Raw genomic sequence first — 11,775 nt, 5'->3', positions numbered from 1 at the left:
CTCCCAAAGACTCCCTAATGACCGCTCTGTCCACTACCCAGGACCACTCTGCCCACTATCCTTGGTTTCTAAGTGGCAATTCCTTTCCCCTTTTCTGCTGCTCAGAGCTGTCTACACATCTGGGCAAATCGCTTATTTTGCGTTCAGCGCCGACTGTGTGAGGACGGGGCACACGGTGGCGCTAGGGACTGCAGTCCTGAGGCAGGTGATAGCTGTCCGGTAGCGTCAACAAATCACCGCAGTCAGGTGACAGGCGCTGCCTCAAGGCTCCGGACGGGCTCTACTGCAGCCCGGGGCGGGGGAGTGGGCCGCTGAGGTCTCTAACTCGACCTGAACCAGCCCAGAGGAGCTGGACTTAAGGCACCGGACCCAGCGCGGGGATTTCGGCGCTGATGGGAAGAAATGCATCCAGGAAGGTGGGGACTTTGAACGTCAGGATGAGGAGGTGGGCATCATCCCTGAAGGATAGGGAACTGCAGGAAAGGGAGTGACGGCCGCAAATGACAGCATCAAATCCCTGGATTAGAAAACACATTTTGTGGACTGAGGTTATAGCTCAGTGGTTGAGCGCTTGCCTCGCATGCGTGAGGCACTGGGTTCGATTTGCAGCACCCCATAAAATAAATAAGTAAATAAAATAAATATATTCTGTCCATCTGCAACTAAAAACAAAAACAAAAACGCATGTTGTTGCCACATGGGCACAGCCGGTGGCAAGGAGCGAAAGTTGAGAGTCCGGGTAGCCCAGGCTGCCAACCAGGCGGAAGGACGTTGACACCTCGATTAGGTGACTGCCTTGGAGAAGTCCAGGGTTGAATCTGGGCTCTCCGCCTTGAGGCCAGGCGAGAGTCTTCTCAAACGGTTTCATCCTCTGTAAAATGAGTGCCCCCTCCCAGGAGAGTGTGAAGGTAACCTTATATAATCGGTAGCACTCCTTCTGGCACACAGACTAGCAAATTGCCAAAGTAAAACCACTAAAAATACTGCTGCTGGTGGTGAAGGTAGGAAGCCAGGGCTAACTTCCTGAGTTGGTTCATTTTTTCCCGAAAGCAATTTGCATATCTTCTATTAAGACTTCAGAACACAGTTCTTCCCTTTGACCAGGTAAATCCACGTGTAGGAATCCAGCCCAAGAAAATGATCAGAAATGAGACTTTTAAAAAACAGCAGGTTGTTCATAAGAACATTATTTATAATAGCCGTCTAGAAAAGAATCAACCTTAGGGGAATAATTTAAAAAATCATGGTGTCCACCTCTTAAGGAACAGCACACAGCCATCAGAAATTACATTTTCAAAGGCTTAAATATATTTAAACACAATATATGATATGACATGAACTCAGCAGTTTACAAAACTGCATACACTTTATGATCTCAGTTTGGGAAAAATAAATATATATGCATAGTGGGCTCAAGGGAGTTTCACTTTCTCTCCCTTTTTCTAATTTGCAATGATAGGTTTGGATAACTTAATCCTAGGGTTAGAGCGGACTTTATTTTACTTTTTTAGTGTATTTGATCTCATGCTGCCTCCTGAGGACCATATAAGATAGGGGAAGGGAGCACTCTGGGGACACTGGAACTAATTGCTTTTAATCAGCCTCTTGCTGGCAAAGCCCCTGGAAGAATATCTTTGGAGGGTGAAGAGAGGTTCATCTCTGTCCACCCCAAATGAAGTCCAAGGTCATGGGAACAACTGACTTGAGTGTTCTCTATCACAAAGCAAATTCTTAAATTCGCATGGATCTATATTCAGACTTACTCTGCTCCCCAATCTGCCAAGAAAATACCATGGTGATTATGGCTTTGGAATACATCGTAGTGCCTGACTGTGTAAGCTTCTGACATTATCATTCTTTAAAGAAAAAAATACTTGGGCTGGGTGCAACTCCGTAGTAGAGCATTTGCCCAGCATACTTAAGCCCTGGATTCAATTCCCAGTACCATAAACAAAACAAATTCTTGCTGACTCCCAATTGCAAATATTTTTCTATGTAATTTTCATGTAGATTATAGAATTTGATCAAACTTCTTCCAACACCAGAAATCCCATCTGAATTTTGACTGATTTTGTATTAAAGGTGTTTCAGTTAAACAAATGACATCCTTATTCAGTTTTAAAATGAAGTAAAAGTCTCCAAATATTGAAGCTTTGCATTGTGCTATAGTTTTGGAAGTTTCTTTGCCTAACACCTGTGTGATGTGTGTGTGTGTGTGTGTGTGTGTGTGTGTGTGTTTGTGTGTGTGTGTGTGTGTGTGTGTGTGTGGTGCTGGGGATTGAACCAGGCCCTTGTGCATGAGAGGCAAGCACTCTACCAACTGAGCTATATCCCCAGCCCCCCCACACACACACCTATATGATTTTTTTAAAAAAATATTTTTTAAGTTGTAATTGGACACAATATCTTTTATTTATTTTTGTGTGGTGCTGAGGATCGAACCCAATACCTCATACGAGGCGGGCACTCTACCAATGAGCTACAGCCCCAGCCCCACCTGTATGATTCCTACAGTGGCAATTGTCACTATTTTTCCCAGTAAGCTTTCTAAGTGGCTATCGATTATGGCATCTTTATTTTGTAACCTGGTAATGTAATCCCACATTATTTCTGTCTTCAGTGATGTCATGTACTCCTTGATGGCAGGAAGCAGCTTCTGCATGTCCCCATTTCCTTGGGATCTAGAAGGGCCGGGTACACCACAGGGTTGCCTGGTGAAGTCAATTAAACAAGTAAATGAATGAGTGGATGCATGAATCCAGGATGCAATTGCCTCCCTCTGCCCTTGAGTTGGTGTTCATGGTGGCAGCACAAATGGGCAGTAAAGTGAACCCCACAACCAGACTCCCTAGCTCAGAATTCCCAGGAACAGGCTGTGCTCCTGGGAATGATGGAGGGCATGATGGAGCATACCAATTGGACACTGAGTCACTCCAAGTCAGGCAAGAGGCAGGGGAAATGGAAGGCCATATCCTTATCACGAGGCCTCCCCAGTGGCTGCCGCCCACCTGTTCCTTTTCCTATCAATAAATGGGGTTGGAGACAGAGGACAGAGGTGGAATTACCTTGTTGCTGCCCCTGTCTTCTGGAGTGGCCTGGGGCAGGCCCCCTGCTGCCCTTAGGGCCATCTCTTCTGAAGAGGACCAATGTGTGGGTAATAGGTGGTCCTCGTCTCCCCACACCTGGTCGCCACATGCAACAGCACCCTCCGCTTCCTTTGGCAGACTAAAGAAGTCTCTCTCTGGACAGCGCGATGTTGATGGGATTGCGATTACACTAATCACAGCGCTCACTATTCACTGTTCCAGTGCTTCCCTAAATTGTAATGACATCACTAAATCCTCCCAGCCTCCTACAAGTTGGGCTCTATTATTATCCATCCCCCTTTCAGAGATGAAGAAACTGAGCTCAGGGAGGTAAAGTAAGTGACAGTAAGACATCAGGTCAGAAAGTGGTAAAGGCGGGATGAACCCCCTTTTCCGCAGGACAGGATGAGCCCTGCATCTTGTTAACCTCTTCATGCCCTGTGTCTTGCATGAAGCCTGGCCACTGATCCAGACCTGTTGGAGAATACATGACGAATGAATGGGCAACTCCAAAGGCCAGCCTCTGAGCAACTTAGTGACTAAATATAGTGGCTTGAAACAGGAGTTGTATGAGGCCACTGTTCAAATCAACTAGTGGTTTTTTGTGGTTGTTGTTTGTTTGGTACTGGGATTGAACTCAGTGGCACTCGACCACCGAGCCACATCCCCAACCCTATTTTGTATTTTATTTAGAGACAGGTCTTGCTGAGTTGCTTAGGGCCTTGCTAAGTTGCTGAGGCTGGCTTTGAACTCTCGATCCTCCTGCCTCAGCCTCCCAAGCCCTGGGATTACAGCTGTGAGCCACCCCGCCCAGCCCAGTGTTTTTGAGCACCTGCGACGTGCACAACAGAAATGCTACCAGAGGGGCTAGTGTATAGTTTTATGTGCATTAAAAAATATGTGGAGGGTATGGCGGAGAATATCAGTGTGGAAGCTGAGTCACCCACTTCCGTCCACAACTTGACTCAAAGTCACTTCTTGACTTTGTGACCTTTGCCACATCCTCCGTTACTTTTATGTAGCTCAGTCAAAATGAGCTAATGAAGGGTGGGAGACAGCTGGTGCCTCCCTTGGCCCAGTGACCTGGCTAGAAGGAGACGCCCAGTGAATGCAATGGGTTTAGCACAGTTGGTCAAAACTCTGGAGGGAGAGAATCCTGCCTCCCGGGTACTCAAAGCAGAGGGTCAGAGCCATTTCTAAGACTCTCATTCAATTCATCTGCCCCCAGGGGACCCAGCTGCCCTGAGCCTGGGACACCCATCTGTAGCAGCTCTCCTTTAGCCTCTGCTAAGCCCAGTGCAGAAAACGAGGCCAGGTAGGCTTCAGGTGTGTCCCCTTTCTGACTTCAGACTTCATGCTGTTTCCCTGCCCACCACATTCTCCCTCCTTCACACCTCCAAGTGGTATTTGGTGTATTCCCCCCACTTTTTAAAATACTTAATTTTTAGTTATAGGTGGACACTATATATTTTATTTTTTTATGTGATGCTGAGGATCAAACCCAGGGCCTCACACATGCTAGGTGAGCGCTCTACCTCTGAGCCACAACCCCAGCCCCACTTTTTTTTTTTTTTGGTGGTACTGGAGATGGAACCCAGGTTTAGGGCCTCACACATGCTAGGTAAGTACTCTGTACTCTATCACTGAGCTACACCACCAGTCCTTTTCTTTTTCTTTTTGAGACAGAGTCTTGGTAAGTTTCCAAGGTTGATCCTTTTTAGTCTCTGAGTAGCTGTGATTGTAGACGTGTACAGCCACACACAGTCCATTCATTCATTGTTCAAGTCCAACCCAGCAATTTTTAGTAGACCAGGGAACAATCAAGGCACTACCAAATAGTAAAAAAAAAAAAAAACTATGCAGCCCTGAACAAGGAATGTGGCAGATTTGGAAGATGTCTAAGACATTGCTTCTAAAAGGAAAGTTGCACACAGTATATATAAGAACTTCTCCAACTTTGATGTGCACAGAAATTTCCTGGAGTCCTTGGTTCTTTTTAAATACAGGTCATGATGCAACAGGTCTCTGCTGAGGCGTGAGACTGAATTTCCCCAGGAGGCCCAGTCTGCTGGCGTGATTATCAGTGACACAGAATCCTAAAGTATTTAGTATGATCCCATCTGTGAAAACAAAATAGAACAAAACAAATTCATATGGGGGGCGGGATCTAGAGGATAAACCCTAAGTTATAGATACCCGTCATCTCTTGGTGCAAGGATAATCTGAGGCCTTCAAATATTTGTATAAAGCCTGATTTTTATAAAAAGACTAGCTATTATAATTAGGGAAAAAGATAAAACCAATAAAAGCCCAGTGGTGACAGTATCCCTCTAGGCAGACATCTGTGAATGCAGCCCGGTTGAATGTACTGTTCATCCCAGCTCCCATCACTGCCCTCTCTGGTCCTCAGAGCATAATAATAGGCCAGCTTAGAGCAGCCACTCAGGATGCAGATGTGAGGCATATGGAATTGATGTTTCAGCTGGCTGGAAAGTTGTCCTCATCCAGGTTCTCACAGCTGGGGACTAATAAGAGCCTCCTGAGTACCTGGCCTAGGCCCTGCCCTACATGAGCATTCTGCTCTAGCACCATGTCCATTAGCCAGATTACACAACTAAGGCTCCGAGATGTGAAAGGACCTGGGTCAGACAGCTTGTCTAAGGCTGGGCTAGACTCCTAACCCACTCCCTGGGGCTCTGAGGGGTAGGGTCTACTGACTCCCCCTGCCTGCCTGGAAAATCCGTCCCCTACATGGGGCAGTCCCTTACTTGCTTCAAGTCTGCTCTTGACCAACCCGTTCTGTGTCCACTCTCCACAGCAAAACAAACCCTGCCCTGCTTCCTGGCCTGCAGACCTGCTTCCTTGCTCGTCACCATATGGCAAGCTGTGTCTATTGGCTGACTCGTGTATCATCCCTCTTTCTTGCATTAGCCTGTAAGCTACATTTTAGTAAGCAACATGTCATTTTGCTCGCAGCTATATCTCTGGGGCCTAGCACAGTGCCTGGTTCCATAATACGTACTCCGTGCATGAAAACTGGACAGTCTCCAACTCCTGGGTCACTGCTCTCCCTCACAGGGAAATGACCTGCTGAGCCTCCAAACATCAAAGTATGCTGCCTCCCTTTCTAGCCTCCCGGTGGAGAGTTCAAATTGTTTCTTAAGTGAAGAGGCAGATGGTTGTGCCTGGAGCCTCAGGGCCTCTCTGTGTGGAAAGACTTAGCAGGGAAGGGTTACGGTGGTCCTGGATTTGAATCCCATATTTTGCCACCATCCTGATGGAGTCAGGTACAGGGCGTCTCTGTCTAAGACAAGAACTTCTAACTCTCCCAAGGGTCTTGTTAGCATCGGGGTCTTTGTCCCTGCTCTTCCTCTTGATCTGCCCGTGACAGACTCTCTTCTCCAAGGTCACTTCTTTGGAGAACCCTAATTCCTTCCAGTTTAAAACGACTTTTCCACACCCACAGATAACGCTGCATACTCCCCATTGATTTCCTCCATTGCTCTTGCTATGAAAGGTTTCTGCTTTTACTATTCCATTTGCCTGCTCATCGGTTCCTGTCTATCCTGCCAGCTTTGTGTAAGATCTGTGAGGCCAGAGACCTGGCTATCTTGTTAGTGCTGAATCTGCAGGCCCAGGATGGGGCCTGGTTTATAGTGGGTGCTCAGTAGGTATGGTTGAATTAATGCTCCATCCTTCTCCTTCTAGGAACAGAGAAAATGAGGCTCAGACAGGAAAGGATATGCAGGAGACTAGTGTCAGACCCTAGGGCAGAAGGCAGCAAGGTCAAGAGGAACTCTGTCAGGGGACTGTGACCTTGGAGCAATTTGATAGTCTCTCCAGGCCTCAGTTTCCCCAACTGTACGATGAAGTAAGACAGGTGAGACCACCATCCAATATCCCATTGCGAGGGGTGGTATACAGCCCACTTCCAGAAACGATATCTTCTGCAAAGCATCAGTACCCCTAGATACTGGTAAATCGCCCCGAAAGCCGCAGGAGAAAACTACAACAACCATAACACCCCGGGAGGCGCCTGCGCACGGCCGCCTGCCCGCAGGGCCGCGGACGCCCTCTCGTGGCGGTCTGACGTAGTGCTCCGCTCCGATCCCCGAGGGGCGGGGGGCCCACGGCGCCCGCAGTCGGGGCGTGCGGCTGCAGCGGCGGAGCGGGAGCCGGAGCGGGAGCGGCGGCCGGATCGCAGCCCGCGGGGCCCGCCGCAACCATGGGCAACCGGGGCATGGAGGATCTCATCCCGCTGGTCAACCGGCTGCAGGATGCCTTCTCCACCATCGGCCAGAACGCGGACCTCGACCTGCCGCAGATCGCCGTGGTGGGCGGCCAGAGCGCCGGCAAGAGCTCGGTGCTTGAGAATTTCGTAGGCAGGTAGGAGCGGCGCGCCCCGAGCGCGCCCCCCACCCCGGGGCCCCGGGCTCCGACGGCGCCCCGGGCTGCGGCGGCGGACGGCGCGCCCCCACCCGCTGCGGGAGGAGGCGGCCCTCCCCCACCGCGAGCCCCTGGGGGCGGCGGCGCCCCCGGCTAGTCTGCAAACGTCGGCCAGCCCGGGGCCACGGAATCACGCCCCCTCCTCCGCCCCGTCCTTTAGGGGAGACAGCGCTCTGCCAGGAGCAGAGAAGTGCCCCCAGACCCATCTCCGCGGGGGCCGCATTACTCAGCGCCTCCCTCGGCCCGGGAGTCCCTAGGACCGGGCAGCACCCCGGGGCAGTGCCCCCTTTCCTAGGCTCCAAGGGGTCAGCCCCTGGACCGTGACAAGGGACCTCCCCCAGGTCCTGGAAGAGGACACAGCCCCGTGGGCATCGAGGACCAGGCAGTCTCCCGGCTGACACACACACCTCTGCGGCTCCCGCCGCCATCCGTGCGCAGCGCGGCGCAGTGGGGGCGCGGGCTGCGGGGCGAGGAAGGGAGGGGGGAGAAAACACTTCGGGTCGCTTCTCAGCTGCAGCCCCTGGCCTCGCCGCTGCCCCCGGGTCGGGGGCGCCTGCCAGTGTGGTTCTCCCCAAGGCCTGGCAGAGGGATTGTGATGGAGGGAGCAGGCAGCGGAGGGCAGAGATGACTAAGACAGGAGGCAGGAGGCGGGCAGGGGGAGCCATTTGCAGAACCTAATCCCCCTCCCGCCTCTGATCCCACAAGGCGCTGGGAGGGCCAGGTGACAGAGTGGGGAGCACGCAAAGACAAAGGGTCCTGGGATGGGGGGGGCGCGGGCAGGTCATGACACCCCAGGCTCCCCTCTGAGACGGAGAAGATAGAGGTGGCTTTCTGGTGCTGAGAAGGAGCAGAGAGGATTCCGCGGTGCTGGAAGCGGATGGGGGGCTGGGCAGGCTGAGGCAGGAAAGCTGACAGTGACCTTCCCCTCCATCATCAACATCCCTCCACTCTCCAGGAACCTGGCTTTCTTCCGATGACCTTCATGGCTAAGGAAGTGGTTGGCACGCGGGAAAGGAGGCAGGGGCCCCTCCCCCCAAGGGGACAGCAGTTCTGTAGGGTGACATCCAGGTTCTGCTTTGAAACCTCAGGCTAGTCTCTTGCCCTCTCTGACCCTCAGTTGTCACATGTTTAATATAACAGTTGGAATGGACTGGATAGTTGTTCCTGCCCCTCAAATGTCCTGGGAAGACCGCTGCCAACCCTAGAGAGTCAAGAGAAGGACCTGAGTATCTGTGGGATGTTGGAAAGTCTCCCCCCAGGACATGCCCATCTGGTCAGCACAGAGGGAGGCCTTCTGTCTCTCCAGGACAGCTCCTACAGAACACCCCTTCAGATCACGTGACCCCAGAGCTGCAGAGAAACCTATTCGGCACCTTCCCACAGCCCTGTCCAGCACTCAGGGTTAGGGCAGAGGGTACTTTGGAGACAACGGTTCCCAAGGGTGTCCAGCACTTGTTCCATATTCTACCTCTTGTTAAATATTTGCTGTGCCAGGCCAGCTGGTCTGGGCAGGGGTATAGAGTCAGGGACCTCAGCTCCTGTCCCTGCAGCCCCTCCCTCATGCCCCACACCTTGCTGAGTCCTCCACAGGCTCACAGCAGCCCCCCCCCCAGAGGCAGGCACGTGAAGCCCACCCTACAGATGGGGAAACTGAGACCCTGGAGGTTAATTAAATGCCTTGCCAAGATCACACATTCAGGAAGTGCAGCCCATGTCAGTCCAAGCCCGGGTTCCTGAGGGTGACCAACAGCAGCCTCTGAGGGCCAGTCCCTGCGCTGGGCGTGGGAACGTGCAGGTGTGTGGACTTCGTTTTCCTTATCTGAGGAATGGGAACACTGACAACTGCTGCCCTGCCTTCCTGAGCCAGTGGCTGTGGGACACGAGTTCATGGGTGGCAAAGCCCTTTTGTAAACATGTGGGGGGAGGTGTTGACAGTCTAGATGTGTGCCGCTCCTGGCTCCCGCTTCTGGGAGTCCACTGGGCAGCAGGCCAGCCCTAGCCCCACCCTGGCCCCAGCCCCTAGCCCAGCCCCAGCCCCAGCAGATTCAGCCACTGTTGGCTCGTTCAGGGGCAGAATGAGGTGTGAACTCTGCTCAGGAGGCCTGGCCCTCTTGCTGCCCTCCGCATCTCAACACCCTTGCCGGGATCCCTGAAGGAAGATGTGTAGGGTGCCTGACACCCACCGGCCCAGAGAGCTGGAAGAGCCCTCCTCTAAGTGTGGGGGAGGGGTGGGAGAGCACTGGGATCCCGGAAGCGAGGGAGGGGGCCGGTGCTGGGGCAGAAGCAGGGAAACCGAGGCTCAGTGGCCCTCAGACAGCCCTGCCCGCTCCCTCACAGGCTCCCGACCTCTCCACCCAGGGCTGGTCCCCAGTCTGGTGAGCATGGTAACAGTAGCTCTGCCTCCTGGGGCTTCCCAGGAGCCAACCCCCTGAGGAGAGGAAGTGGAAATCGAGTTGGAGGAAACCAGCTGAGGTAGGCTAGCCTGGGCTCCTGGGTACCCAGGAGGACCTTGCCGCCAGCTCTGCGATGGAGGTGGCCCGGCAGCTGCCCAGGACCCTGCTGGGACTTGTCTGGATCTATGCTATGTCTTCACTCCCCTTTCACAGAAGGGCAAATGGAGGTTGGCTCCTCGGGTCATTTAGCAAGCATTCCTGGAGGCCACGGAGCCTTGAGGCCAGGGATTTTGCAGGGAGGAGACAAAGGCAGAGGAGTGTGGCCAGCGTTGGAAGGGCAGAGAAGGCCTCCAGGAGCAGGCGGCACCAGGGTGAGCGATGAACCGAGAGGAGCTATGAGAGTAGCTGGGGGGAACTCTGGGCCAGGGAACAGAAAATGCAAAAGCCCTGGGCCAGGACAAAAGGCAAAGGCCCTGGGGCAGGACAAAAGGTGGTGTCGAGGAGAAATGAGATAAAAGAGGTAGGCAGGCAGGGGCTCGGTGAGGAATGTGTGTGTGTCTTCATTTTTCTTGGAAGCCTTTAAGTAATTCAATGACTTTAACTGATTCTGGCAAGTGTGTGACTTGGGGACAGGGTCAGAGAGAAAGCAAGAGTGGCTGCTGCATGGGCACGAGGCGGGGGCCTCGGCCAGAGCCATACCTCTGTCGAGAATTGTGGGGTTCAGGATCTGTGGTGGGTGGACACAAAAGGTGGGAAAGAGGGATCAAAAATGACTTCAGGGCCTGTCATCCCTGCGATTCAGGAGGCTGAGGCAGGAGGATCACAAGTTTGAGGCCAACCTTAGCAACTTAGTGAGGACCTAAGCAACTTAGCAAGACTGTCTCAAAATTTTAAAAAAAGAAAAAAAGGGAAAGAAAGGAGGGCTGGGGCAGCCCAGTGGTTTAATCCCGGGTACCAAAAAGAAAACCAGGTCTTTGACGCATGCTCAGAAGCAGGAATGTCGCCGTTGATGGAGTCAGGGATAGGGGGGCAGGGCAGATTGGGGGCCAGGGAAGAGGGTGCTGGGTTAGACATACTGAGCCTGAGGTGCCCATTAGACTCCCGGGGAAGTGTCAGGAGCTGGGGGAAGGCGGGCTGGAAATGGAAATTTGGGAGTTGTCGTGTAAACCCGGAGAGTAGATGAGCTCATTCTGGGGTAAGTTCAGAGGAGGATCCAGCAACACCTGGCCCTAGGTCAAGGGGCCTGTCCAGGGTCCTGGAGCGCTCCTCCAGGGCCAGAGGCGTGCCCGCCCCGCCCCGCCCTCCAGCCCCCCGGGAAGGCTGAGGCAGGGGGGATTTGTGGAGAGGAAGGTGCAGGGGCTGGAGCCAGGCCTGAGGGTGGCCCACCTGGAGCGTGTGCTCCACCCCTGCCCAGCTGCTGTCTCCTCATCTGTAAAATGGGGACAATGACACCTCCCTGGTGGGACTGCAGTGGAGCTGGAACTGGAGGGCCTGGCGTGGAGGACGCGCCAGTTCATCCCTGCTGGGGCCTGGGCAGGCAAGGCTTTGATGTCCTGCAGCCTGGGAGGGGGCCACAGTTGGGGTGGGGATCGGCTCCATCCAGGTGGGGTAGCGGACCCCTGGGAACCTCTGCCTGGATGGAGCTGGGGTTTTAGGTGGCTGCCTACCTACACCCCATGTGGGTCCCCAGCTGCTTCCCCAGGGGCCTGGTGCTGGCCTTGACCTCTGAGAGCCCTTCTTTGGTCAGGCCTGGCCCTCCTCTGGGAGACACCCACTCCCCACTGTAAAGCTCTGTGCTGTCCCTGAACACTCTGGGGCGCACACTGGTGTTCCCGTTTCTTAGACTGGGA

At 53.3% G+C, this 11,775-nt stretch overlaps 1 pseudogene across 1 annotated transcript in view; it reads left to right on the top strand.

Moving 5' to 3' along the window:
* The first annotated feature begins 7,220 nt into the window (after window positions 1-7,220).
* LOC308640385 (dynamin-1-like) overlaps window positions 7,221-11,775 on the top strand; it is a 36,258-nt pseudogene continuing 31,703 nt past the window's right edge. Inside the window, exon 1 of the transcript XR_014024339.1 lies at window positions 7,221-7,472. The product of XR_014024339.1 is annotated as a dynamin-1-like (transcript). The remainder of the gene's footprint in view (window positions 7,473-11,775) is intronic.

Source organism: Spermophilus citellus, assembly GCF_964194105.1.
Source record: "Spermophilus citellus genome assembly, contig: SCAFFOLD_131, whole genome shotgun sequence".
Classification (NCBI taxonomy): domain Eukaryota; kingdom Metazoa; phylum Chordata; class Mammalia; order Rodentia; family Sciuridae; genus Spermophilus; species Spermophilus citellus.
Note: the sequence above shows the minus strand (reverse complement) of the source record. Positions and strands in the feature narration are given on the sequence as shown.